The sequence below is a fragment of the Macadamia integrifolia genome, chromosome 8 (assembly GCF_013358625.1).
Source record: "Macadamia integrifolia cultivar HAES 741 chromosome 8, SCU_Mint_v3, whole genome shotgun sequence".
NCBI classification, from domain to species: Eukaryota; Viridiplantae; Streptophyta; class Magnoliopsida; order Proteales; family Proteaceae; genus Macadamia; species Macadamia integrifolia.
This window is the reverse complement of record NC_056564.1, coordinates 2,676,177-2,689,115: the sequence shown is the minus strand read 5'-3', so window position 1 is coordinate 2,689,115 and position 12,939 is coordinate 2,676,177. Positions and strand designations below refer to the sequence as shown.

At 38.1% G+C, this 12,939-nt stretch overlaps 1 long non-coding RNA gene across 7 annotated transcripts in view; it reads right to left on the bottom strand.

The window, feature by feature from the left end:
- LOC122085630 overlaps positions 1–12,065 on the bottom strand; it is a 26,482-nt gene extending 14,417 nt beyond the window's left edge. For 4 of the 7 annotated variants that reach the window (XR_006142178.1, XR_006142176.1, XR_006142172.1 and 1 more), the window contains exons 1-2: positions 11,872–12,065; positions 11,647–11,748 (exon numbers count right to left, since the gene is read on the bottom strand). This is a non-coding gene — a long non-coding RNA (uncharacterized LOC122085630). Of the gene's footprint in view, positions 1–6,055; positions 6,075–6,266; positions 6,586–11,091; positions 11,514–11,646; positions 11,749–11,871 lie in introns of those variants that run through there. The other 3 variants (XR_006142177.1, XR_006142173.1, XR_006142175.1) reach the window with 3 other exon arrangements.
- Between the last annotated feature and the right edge of the window lie 874 nt (positions 12,066–12,939).

Sequence of the window (12,939 nt, the reverse complement as noted above, 5' to 3'; positions counted from 1 at the left end):
TTTTAATAACATTAGGGTTTAATGTATTTATTAAAATAATTTTGGAGACATTACAGTCTGATTACAACCTTCTTATTCTGATTACCTTTTCACATTACAGTCTTAGACAAAGAGACAAGTTGAATCCACTCATCTATGGAAACAATTGGTGGTAGCAGTGGGGGTGAAAATACAAGTACTGCTGCTACTGCACAATCAACAATTGATCCAAGCAAGGATCCAAAAAGGAGAGCTAAATCAAATGATCTTGGATGGAAATATGGGTATTGGCCTGACGTATCAGACAGAAATTGGATTAAGTGTACCCTTTGTGGGAAGGATGTCAAGGGAGGAATAAAACGATTGAAGCAACATCTTATTGGTGGCTATGGAGATGTAGCCAAGTGTGTGAAAACAACAGAAGCAATTGCTAAAGAGATGAGAGATGCAATCTTGAAGAACCAGAGGAAGAGGAACCTTGATTGTTTGGATGATTTGGATGTTAGTGATGGACCTACAGAAGTAACGGGACCACAACAGAATATAGTATCCGATTTGGGGGTCTCATTTCCTATCCCTAGCTCTGGGACAACTTCAAGAAGAAATAAAGCTATCATTCAAACACAATCCAAACAACAAGTAAGGGGTCCCATGGATAAGCATGTGAGGAGGACTCCTGAAGAAGTGGTTGCAGATAGGCGGGATAAAGGTTCATATCAGACAACAATGGAGAACCGAGTAAGAGGAGAAGAAGAAAGAGATAAACTTCGTTCTTACTTTGCAAGGTGGGCTTATGAGAGTGGTGTTCCATTTAATGCTTTGAAGTTAAGGAGTTTTAAGGAATTGGTAGAGGCAATTGGTCAATATGGACCAGGTTTCAAGCCCCCTTCAATTCATGACTATAGGGGGCCTCTATTGAAGTCTGAAAAGGATAAAATTGATGAGTTAAAGGTGAAGTATCAAGGATATTGGAGGAAACATGGGTGCACACTCATGTCAGATGGGTGGACAGACAAGAGAGGAAGGCACCTAATTAATTTTCTTGTCAACTGTCCGGAGGGGACTTTTTTTTTTGGAGTCTGTGGATGCATCTAGCCAACCACAAACAGCTGAAATATTATTTAAGCTACTTGATAGTAAGGTTGAAGAGATTGGTGAAGATAATGTGGTTCAAGTAGTCTCTGATAATGCTGCCAACTATGTTGCAGCGGGTCGACTACTAATGAAGAAAAGGAAGAGGTTATTTTGGAGTCCATGTGTAGCTCATTGCATAGACCTTATGATGGAGGAAGTAGGCAAATTACCCTCTTATATGTCTGTTATATCGAAGGGCAGGAAATTGACTGCATTCATCTACAGGCACACTCGTCTTCTTGAAGCCATGAGGCAAAAAACAGGAGGAGACTTAGTGAGAGCTGGAGTGACTAGATTTGCTTCTTCCTTTTTAACACTCCAGAGCTTATACAAGCATAAAGAATCTTTGAAAAAATTATTTGTTGATGATGAATGGTCCCGTTCTAAGCTTGCATCTACAGAGGCAGGGAAGAAAGCTTCTGAGACTGTGTTTGCTACAACATTCTGGAATGGTGTGATGGATTGTATAAGAGCATCACAGCCTCTTCTTCAACTCTTGAGGATTGTAGATGGTGATGAGTTGCCTGTTATGCCTGAAGTATATATGGCAATACAAGTGGCAAAGAAGAACATAAAAAAAAATTTTGGAGACGATGAAAGGAAATGGAAGAAAATCATAGCGATTGTTGATCATCGTTGTGAGACTATGATGAATGGATCAATATATTTAGCTGCCTTTTTCCTCAATCCAAACAAGTTCTTTAAGGCAATAGCAGATAATCCTGATAATGAGTTGGACTTAGCTCAAAAAGCAAGTGATGCCTTCAATGATGTTCTTGTAAGGTTGGTGCCTGATGAGACCTTGCAAGATAAAATCAATGTCCAGGTTGACAAGTATACCACTGTTCAAGAAAGTTTTGCAAAGGACATGGCGATTAGACAAAGGGACAAGTTGAATCCTAGTAAGCATATTTCCTTTTAAAGTTCTAATTAGTTTAGAACTTTGTATGTTGATTTTTTACTTAACTTATTTTTTTATATTATATATTTATAGTCTCTTGGTGGTCTCGACATGGAAGTACTGCTCCTGACCTTTCAAAGCTTGCATTGCGCATACTTGGTCTTTGTTGCTCATCTTCTGGTTGTGAGCGCAATTGGAGCACATTTGAATTTGTGAGTATTGACTATTGAGTTCTGAGTACAATAGTACATGTACTTCACTTAATATGGTTTTATTGAAGATAAGTAGATAACCTCATATTATTAATGTTTTACAGATTCACACCAAGAAGAGGAATAGGTTAGAGCATCAGCGGTTAAATGATCTTGTCTACATTCAATATAATCGCCGACTTCAAGCAAGGTTCCAAGAAAGAAAAGAACAATGTAGAAACTACAATCCATTGTTGCTCGATGATCTTAATTGGAGTAGTGAGTGGATGATTGGTGAATCAGAGGATGAATTAGTTCATCCTGAGAATGATATCACTTGGAGAGATGTTGATAGAGCACTTGGAGCATCTTCATCATATCAAGGCCACAATAGACCAAGAAGGGCTTCAGCATCTACCAGTGGAACCAATCTTTGCTATACCCGGCGTGGTAGGAGGGTTGAGCTTAAGGATTCGTCAGATGAAGAAGTGGATGAGATGAGTGAAGAGGATATTCGTGATGATGAAAACATTGAGGATGATTATGGCATAGCTCCAAATGATGCAAGCCAGCAATAGAATGCAGATGAAGAAGAAGATTTTAATTTAATTACTAATTTGGATTGAAAGTCTATGAGTCTTAGAACTTTGACGTATTTTGAGTCTTTAAACTTTAAAGTTTTTTGAGTCCTTGAACTTTTAAGTATTTGACTTTCATTGTTAACTAAATTCTTAGCATTTTAGTTTATTTTATGTTTTAGCTTCATTGAAATTTAAAGTTTTTTAGAATGATTAAGAATCCCCAGGTTAGTCACTTCTCATCCATTTAATTTGGCATCTCGATTTTTACTTTCGATATATTTTAATTCTAAGTTCTTAATTACTTCTTTGACAGGAGTAGAAATATAGTGGATAACCTTAGGGCTTAGGCACTCATTATGGCATCATAGAGGTAAGTATAATAAATACTTGTATTTTATGTCTTCTTTTCTTTATATTTATAATTTTGTTTCATAATTATGTATTTATATTATATGTTAATATGTTATGATGATTGATGATTGAATATTGATGATTGATGATTGATGATGAATTGATGATGAACTTAGTTTATTCACTTTATTGATTTGTTTTCTTAATGAATATCTTACATTGGTATGAATATAAACATTTAATATTTATTAAGCATATGAGTAATATGATTCAACTAGTATTTGAGTCAAATAGATTGGTTTTATTAAAAAAAAGTACACAAGAACACTTTAGTCAATAAGGCGACGCTTTATGCCCGCCTTATTGCTAAGGCGCTCCGAAAGACCCTCAAACGTCTCTGTCGCCTTACCGCCTTAAAAACCATGCCCTTAAGTTGGTGCATAGCTATTACACATGCCTAACTTGCACACAATTAGATGAAATAGTTCACTACTAAACCCTTTAGTGAAAATTTCAGCTAATTGCTCTCCAAACTTGACAAAAGGAATGCAGATCAGCCCTTGTTCCAACTTCATTTTAATAAATGTCAATCAATCTCAACATGTTTTGTACGGTCATGCTGAACTGGATTGTGTGCAATGCTGATGGCTGCCCTATTATCACAGTAAAGCATCATCGTTAAGGCAACAGAAAGACCTAGATCTCTCAATAGAATCTGGAGCCACATCAACTCACAAATGCCATGAGATATGACTCGAAATTCAACTTCAGCACAAGATCAAGCAACAACAGCATGTTTCTTACTCTTCCAAGTGACTATACCCACAAATGTACCATAACCAATTGTAGACCTTCGATCATCAAGAGAACTGGCTCAATCAGCATCTATAAAAGCCTCAACTCGCAAGTGACCATGGGAAGAGAAGAGCACCCATTTTCCTGGAGCAGATTTCAGAAACTTCAAAGATGCGATACACGGCTTCAAGATGTGTGGAGGGTCCTGCATGTACTGACTAACCAGACAAACTGCATAGGAAATGTCTAGACAAGTATGACATAAATAAATCAACTCCCCAATTTCCCAACCACCCTTTGGTATCGTCCCTTGTCCATAGGAGTACCATTCTTCATGGAAAGGTGAATATTTGCCTCCAATAGAGTGTCTGATGGTTTGCAACCAAGCATTCCTGTCTCAGATAACAAAAATAGTATATTTCCTCTTGGATAGGAAAATACCCTCGGTAGAGAGCGTAACCTCAATACCAAGGAAGTGGCGCAGCTTGCCGAGGTCCTTGATCTCAAATTCTTGACCCAACTAAGTCTTGAGATGTGAGATTCCTTAATGTCATTACCGGTAACAACAATGTCATCCACATAAACAATGAGGATGAGAATCTTGGAGCCTGAATTCTTGATACACAACGTGCGATCAGCATGACTCTGAGTGTAGCCCACAGACACCATTGCTTTATGGAATCTCCCAAACCAAGTACAAGGAGATTGTTTCAACCCATATAGTGCACGCTTAAGCTTGCACAGTTTCCCTGTAGTTTAAGGATGGTAAAAACCAGGAGATACATCCATATACATTTCTTCTTCGAGCTCTCTATATAGAATTCCAGGAGGTACATCCATATACATTTCTTCTTCGAGCTCTCAATATAGAAATCCATTCGTTACATCCATCTGTTGCAATTCCCATCCTTGATTCACTACACGTGCAAGGATCACACAGATGGTGTTCATCTTTGCAATAGGGGCAAACGTCTCCTGATATTCAAAGCCATAAGTCTAGGTAAATCCCCTAGCGACCAGCCTATACCTATATTGACCCACAATACCTTCCCTATTCTACTTTACTGCAAACACCCATTTACAACTCAGCGTCCTTCTGTGTGGATGAAGACACACCAACTCCCAAGTACCAGCTTTATTAAGAGCCTGCATTTTCTCAACCATGGCTGCCTTCCATCGTGGTTCTATAAGAGCCTCTCGCCAATTTTTAGGAAGAGAAACAGAAGACATAAAAAACACGATATGTAGAGGAAAGAGTCATAGAGACCACCTAAGAAATGGGGTGTCAGGCACAAAATCACGTTCCCTTACAGACAGAAATAAGTAATTCAAGAGATGGATAAAAAATACTAGGACACTCGGGAGAGAGATTACCAGATGGAGTAGAAACTGGATTAGGAGGTGGCGTTGGCTAGGTAGAATTGATGGTGTTGTGGTGGCATTTATTTATTGTTCATGATTCTGACGAACATACACTTTCACAAGAAGTTGATAAGTGTCTTGTGTCTCCCCCTAACCTAAAGGAGCCAAGGGTGGTGTCTCCCCCTGAACTAAAGGAGGCGGTGCAAGGGAATCAAATAAAGAAGCAAGAAGAGGAAGCGACACATCTTCACCAAACTGAGACACTCCCCCTGGAAGAGGTCCTAGAGAGAAATAGGCAGTAGACTCATGGAACACCACATCCATAGTGACATAACCGATGATACGGAGGATGGTAGCACTTGTAGCACTTCTGAGTAACAGAATAGCCAATGAAGATACATTTCAGCCCCCGTAGATCTAACTTTCTAGGATGATGGTGATCTCAGGCAAAGCAAACACAACCGAAAACCTTTAGTGGAATAGGATAGGTGGTTGAGCCTTGGAGAGTATCAAGTGGAGTACGAAATTCAAGGACAGAAGGAGGACCTGGTTGGCATCGGGTTGATAAGAGATGCAGTAGTCAATACAACTTCACTCCAATATTGACGAGGAACATGCCTCTCAAATAAGATAAGAGCGGCCACTTCTAAAAGATGATGATTCTTGCATTCAACAACACCATTATGTGTTGAGGTATCAACACAACTAATTTGATGGATGATCCCCTTATTAGCAAGAAAAATCTAAAACACACCATCCATATATTCCTTGCCATTGTCACTGCATAGAAGTTTTATGTTGGAGTTAAATTAGTTACGAACCATGCTATGAAAGAGATGAAAACAACAGAACACCTCACTTTTGTGATGCATCAAGTAAATCCAAGTAACCCAGGAGTGGCAATCAATAAAGGTGACAAACCACCAGTATCTAGAAATAAACGAACAATGGGCAAGGCTTCATACATCATAATGGACTAATAAAAAAGGAGTATCACTTCTACTAATTAAATTGGAATAAACAAAATGAGTTTGCAGGCTGAAATGTAAGCATCACAAAAAATAAATAAATAAATAAATAATCATAGAATTACAATGCTTAAATAAATGGGGAAAATCTTTAGCTAAAATGTCAACAAGAGAATGGCCCAAACGCCGATGCCAAAGGGACAATTCTGAAGAGGACGTGAAAGCAGAATCTATCTGGTGAGCTTAACAGTCAAGGGAGATGTCATCGTCGAACAAATAAAGACCACCATGTACTCTACCTCATCCAATCATTTTCTCCATTACTAGATCATAAAAAACACAGTGAGAAGGGAAAGAAAAGTCACTTTACAATTCAGATCAGTAGTGAAACGGCTAATGGAAAAAAGATTGGTGGAAAAATCAAGAACATTAAGATAGATGACAAAGATAAATTAGGTGAACAAGTTATGGAACCCTTTCCAGAATCAAAGGATAGGGAACCATCAGCGACCTTAACCTTAACCTTATCCTTACTTGAACAAGGGAAGTATTGAAAAACATACTAGAAGAACCAGTCATATGATCGGTGGCGTTGGAGTCAATTATCCAAGGAAGAGAGACGAGCAATGCACAATGACAAAAAGAAATACCTGATGGAGCAAGATTGGAATTAGAGAAACCAGAGTAGACGTATAAGCAGCAGCAGGAGCAGCATAAGGCGGTGAATGAACCAGAGACATCATTTGATGAAACATGGAAATCTCTTCCTGAGAGAGATAAACCAGCACTAGTAGGCACAAGGTCAAAGGTCTCAATGTGCTATGTAGCTGGGAAGATTTACCACGACCATGGCCTTTGGTGGATGCAAGGCGACCATGGAGCTTCTAGAAAAATTCCTTATGACACTGAAGTAGATAAGTCACTTAATAGGCTTATTTTATTGTAAATAAGCCTTAAGTTGAGTTATGTATGTGTTGGGCCTTTGATCCCATGGGTTTTCTTTGTAACAAGCCACTTTAATGGGCCTAAAATATAGGTAAAAAGTAGGAAAATGGGATTTAATTCATTAGCTTAGTTATAGTCTTGCTTTGAGTCTATTTCCTTTGTTAATTCAATTTTAGTCAGTTTAAGTTTCCCTATTAGTGAATGACTAGTTAGTTATGTATGTGTTGGGCCTTTGATCCCATGGGTTTTCTTTGTAACAAGCCACTTTAATGGGCCTAAAATATAGGTAAAAAGTAGGAAAATGGGATTTAATTCATTAGCTTAGTTATAGTCTTGCTTTGAGTCTATTTCCTTTGTTAATTCAATTTTAGTCAGTTTAAGTTTCCCTATTAGTGAATGACTAGTTAGTTATGTATGTGTTGGGCCTTTGATCCCATGGGTTTTCTTTGTAACAAGCCACTTTAATGGGCCTAAAATATAGGTAAAAAGTAGGAAAATGGGATTTAATTCATTAGCTTAGTTATAGTCTTGCTTTGAGTCTATTTCCTTTGTTAATTCAGTTTTAGTCAGTTTAAGTTTCCCTATTAGTGAATGACTAGTTAGTTACCTAATCCATGTTGGAGTTCTAGTCTAGTCCTATTTGGAGTCCAACCTTGTTATGTAGTGTCTAATCCTACTTGGAGTCTAACTCCTAGTTAGGTTATGACTGCTAGTTTGCCCTCTTTATATAGAAGATCTAATGTAATCTAATTTCTCAGATTTGAAGAATGATAAATTGAGTTAGTGTTTGAGAGCCTTAGGCTGTGTGAGTGATTCTTCCCCTCCCCCTTCTTTATGCAATTTCTCTCCCTCCCTGGTTGGATTTGTGCAATATTTAATTGTGTGATCCCTTCCTCCCCCCTGCTATTCTGATTTCCCCCTCTTCCCTAAGGCTACCCCATCACACTCTTTCCCACAGTAGTCACATTTAATGGGTTCCTTGTCAGAGGAGGAACGATCAATGGGACGAGTAGTACCAGTGTGAGATGGATGATGAGACCCAAAAAGTAAAGTTGAAAGATCCAGAGTAGTAGGAGGCGGCTGTAACATAGCACCATGGCAGCTATCCTCCAACTGAACCAATATATAAGATTGCTCCAACGTGGGAAAAGGATCATAGCTAAGTACCTGAACCCGAATCTGATCATACTCAACATTCAACCCAGCCAAAAAATCATACACACGAACTTGATCCTCATGTTTCTTGAAACTGGTAGCTGATAGGTGTCATAAAAGTCAAGCTCTTGCCACAGATTGTGCAACTCAGTATAGTATTGGCACAGAGTGAGATACTTTTGGTTGGTTTCATGAAGGCGCTTACGTAAATCATAAACCTGGGAAGCATTCCCAATCTAAGAGTATGTGTCCTCAGTAACCTTCCAAATCTTGGCCATAGTATCCAAAAGAAGTTAACCACGAGTGATTTGTGTTTGCATAGAGTTTAGAAGCAAATAAATAACCAATGAGTCATCAGAACTCCATTTAACATGAGCTAGACCATAAGTTGTAGGTTATGATCTTGCGCCTGTAAGATAACCACCATATCCACGGGCATTAATAGTGAGATAACAAGAACGAGACCACATCAAATAATTTTCCCAGCCAGACAAACAGAGCTAACAAGGAAGGAAGGGAAGGGAAGGATTGATATGTTCTAAGACTCATCCCTTCAGATCCAGTCAATCCAATAGTAGTCTCTAACTTAATGATCATGCAAAATCGGTACACAAGGATAGAGAGAGAGCTGGTGGAATAAGCAACAAAGCCCTGTATCACCAATTGTAGGCAGCAACAGCACCAAAAAAAACATGATGAAAACCCTAAATAAAAAAATTAAGAACCTTGATTAATCAATTTTTGTTCTTGAGTGAAAAGACAACCTAAGAAGGTAAAGGTGGCCAACAAAGCAAGTAGACAGCTCCCCAAAAGAAGCACTTCAAGGCAGGACAATGCAGCAAACAGGGAGGAACAATCCTGACATAAAAAATCGAGCAGGGTGAAAACCTAAAAAATCGATATGGTGAAAAATTGGGTCTCTCAGATCATTAAAGAGAAGAGATCTGAAAGCCTAAAAGGGAAAAAAAAATATATATATATATATATATATTAAAGACTAGTGGAGGCTCTCGGTGGTTTAAGAAACTACCACCGAGAGAGAGAGGCGATGGTTGGTGGGAGGCGCTAAAGCCGAAAAAAGGAGAAAGGGAGAGAGGCGAGAGGGGCTAGGGTTTGAATCCCAAGGAGGATTTTGGCTCTGATACCATGTTTGATTGTGAGGAATGAATTGGTCTATCCATTCTTACAGCCCCCTTTATTTATAATAAGTAAAATAGGTACAAAATACAAGTATGCCCTCACAGGACGAAAATACCCTTAACCCAGATTACAACACACATAAATGGCTCTTGAGTGACTTGACCCATTTATGGTTTTTGTGTTGTTATTATTTATTTTAAATAAAAATAAGGGCCATAACTGATACCAAACACTAACAAAAACAAAAATTTGCTAGATAAACAAAAACATAAATGATACCAAAGATAGCCAAAGTTAATGGAAATCATAAGAGGAGATGATGCTTTCTGTTTACCAATTATTTGAGAAGGAATAATTCCAAAATCTGTAAATTCCTCTTTCATTGCTTTGATCCCCAAAGATGAAAATACTTTTAATGTTGGGATATTTAGACCCATAATTGGCTGAGGAACCAGATACTTAAGTTTAAGGAAGAACCTTGCTACTAGAATAAGTTAGGTTAAAAGGAAAGAAATAGAAGAATATTGTTTCCTCCTATGAGTGAAATACAGTATATTAGGACTTGGAGAGGTCCATCAGTAATTTATTCGTGTTACGAGTTCAAAATGCTGGGTTTTAAGAGTCTGACAGCTGAAGGTGTCAGGGTTAAGAACTTGGGTTTTAGGTTTATGGTTTTCAGATTGTTCTGCCTTTAGTAAATATTGGTAGGCTGAAGACCAGTCCACCTGGAGACTAAAGTTTATGGAAAATACTTCTTGATGCAGATCCGGGTTCCAAAATTGGAATTGGATCGCTTATGAGCCCACAAAGAGTAGTAACTCAAATAGTAACGAGTAATGGCAGTTCTGTAAACTGAAGTTTAAGGGAGTGTGACAGTTTTGTAATTACATGGAAACTTAGAAGGGAGTGGTAGACATGTAATTAAACTGAACGTAAAAACATAAGCAATGGGTACAATATACTAGTAGAAAGGGCAGTTCAGGAATTAGAAATAAAATCAGGACAAGAGAGAATAATAGGTAAAGGAAGGGGTAATATGGTCAAACCAAAGGTTAGATGCTCTGAACAGACCCAAGACTCAGCCTTCTTCTTCCCTGACAACCTGCATGCGCGGAAGGACCGGCAGCTTGCGAAGGAGATATCTCCTTCAAATCTTCTCTGTTAGGCCTTAAATTTCAGGCATAGTCTTAAGAGGAAGCTCTTCTAAACCCACAAGCTAGTTGCTCAGATTGGCAGGCTGGAAGGATGTAAGAAGACCATGAGGTAGAAGCTGGCGGTAGAGGTTGTTGCAGCCTAGTTGCAGGTTTTGATTGGCCCAATTGAAGGGGAGTTTTGAGCTGATCTTCAGGGGGTTTTATCGCCCAGGAGAGGCCTGCCTTTGCTCATAGTCTAAGCCCAAACAAATCACGCATGAAGGAGATCGATCAACTTCATAAGGGCTGTAACTATCGCCCAGAAACAGGGGTTCGGCCAGCAAGAGAAACAATAATAAAAAGGAGAGGAAGATAAGGGAGGGAAAGAAGAAGAAGAAGAAGAAGAAGATCAAAGAGGGAGAGGAGGGATATGCAAGCCTCACGGCAGCCATGGTCTCAACCATTAATTCAGTCATTCAACTTTTCAATTCCAAAAAACTCAAACCTCCATCGTCTTACATGACTTCTTAAAGGAAAATAACATCAATTAATGGAAACTAATTTGAAATAGAAACCTAAATTAGCAACTGAAATAAAATCTCCCAACTTACTTGACGGACACCCTACTTTAACAATTAGGAAACAAATTAATAATCAAAATAATGAATTAACCCCAAATTTTCCCACGCCCAACTACATCGCTTATTCTTTCCATTTATTGTGTTAGTTAAAGGGATCACTTTGAAAGATCCATCTGCCATGGATTGGTGAACATGAGTTCACCCTTTGGGGCTTGAAAGTTTGATAGTGAGGTTTGAGAAGATTATCCCATCAGGTTTGCCTATTTGAAGCAGTTCTCCAGGTATATCATTTACGCTCTAAACAATATCATTTGGAATCAATCAAACAATTTCAGATACCGTTAGGGGACAATGCTATGGGAAAAACTTTTAGAAAGAGAAAAAAAAAAGACATTGATCACACAAAAAACCATAAAAGAGAGTGACTCACTTGTATACCCTCTGAATATGCAAACTTCCTTTCAAGATCTCCTTTATCACCTGCCAAACATGAATTGACTCTCTGTGTCTGGGTGCTTTCAGGAATGGCATTCTGCATGATATGAAATAGCTTAACCAATAATAGTGGTATTTCTGTTTTCTTTTCAAGTTAAAAGGGTACAGTTGGATCCCTGAGATAGTCAAGTTTGCATCAACCATAAAAGTAACCAATTACCGTGTCAATGTGTAAGTGGCCTCTTCTGTTAAAACTGATAGTTTCAATGTTGATAGGTTGCTTAATTTTTAATGAAGATCCATCTCCATGAGAACTCTCAATCGTCATACATCCACAACATGAACCCTTTTTGGTACTAGTGTATTTATCATCCAATTTGCTAGAACCCCACGTGAACTTCACATATTTCCTCAACTGGGTGAAGGATGAAAAAATACCAATCAATTCAATAAAAGAAGTGAGAGTAATAAATGTTTCATACGATTCATAAAAAGTGAGTAGATTAAGAATTGCCTTATTCCAATTATCTTGAGCTTTTCTTCGATTTCTAATATTCAGCAGTACACTATCTTCATTACGGAGCTTCTTTATCCTGTACTCACACTATGAAACCAAGCAAGTAAAATAATATACAAAAGGTATTGAAATGACAAATAAAATATTGAAACCTCACGCTTCATTCACTTCCTTAAAATTGTTCCAAAGAATCACAAGATTTAAAATGTTAGGATATTTTTAGGTAGAGAAAACATTAAAGGACCCCACCCAAAACTGTCATAATACACCATGAATTCTAGTTAGGGCAGCAACTGAGGAGAAGACAATCTCTGTACATTGCCACTTATAGCAAGATTTGGGATTCACAGTTGCAAAGTTAATATCAAATCGAGTAAAGTAATATATGAAGAAAATTTAAAATTGAAGTGACTCAAATACGTAGTACTGTGCTTATGTATATCATCTGTTACAATCCCAGATACCTGTAATCAAAACAGAGAAAGAGAGGAAAGAGAGAGAGAGAGAGAGAGAGAGAGATCGAAAGAGACTCCCAAAAGAGAGGAGTGATCAGCGATCAAACCAGAATTGAATGATCGCAAGTTATGCCTCAAAACTTATATCAAATGGTTATGAAGAAAAGTACAAAAATTCCCCCCATAAAAAAGAAAAACCTAATCACAAAGATATGGGGCCGATAGGACATAAATGCCCCTATCGGGCTTATCGCTATTTAGAATTAGCGCCTAGCACTAAACTCACCATCATCAATTGAAACATATCTTCTTTGAT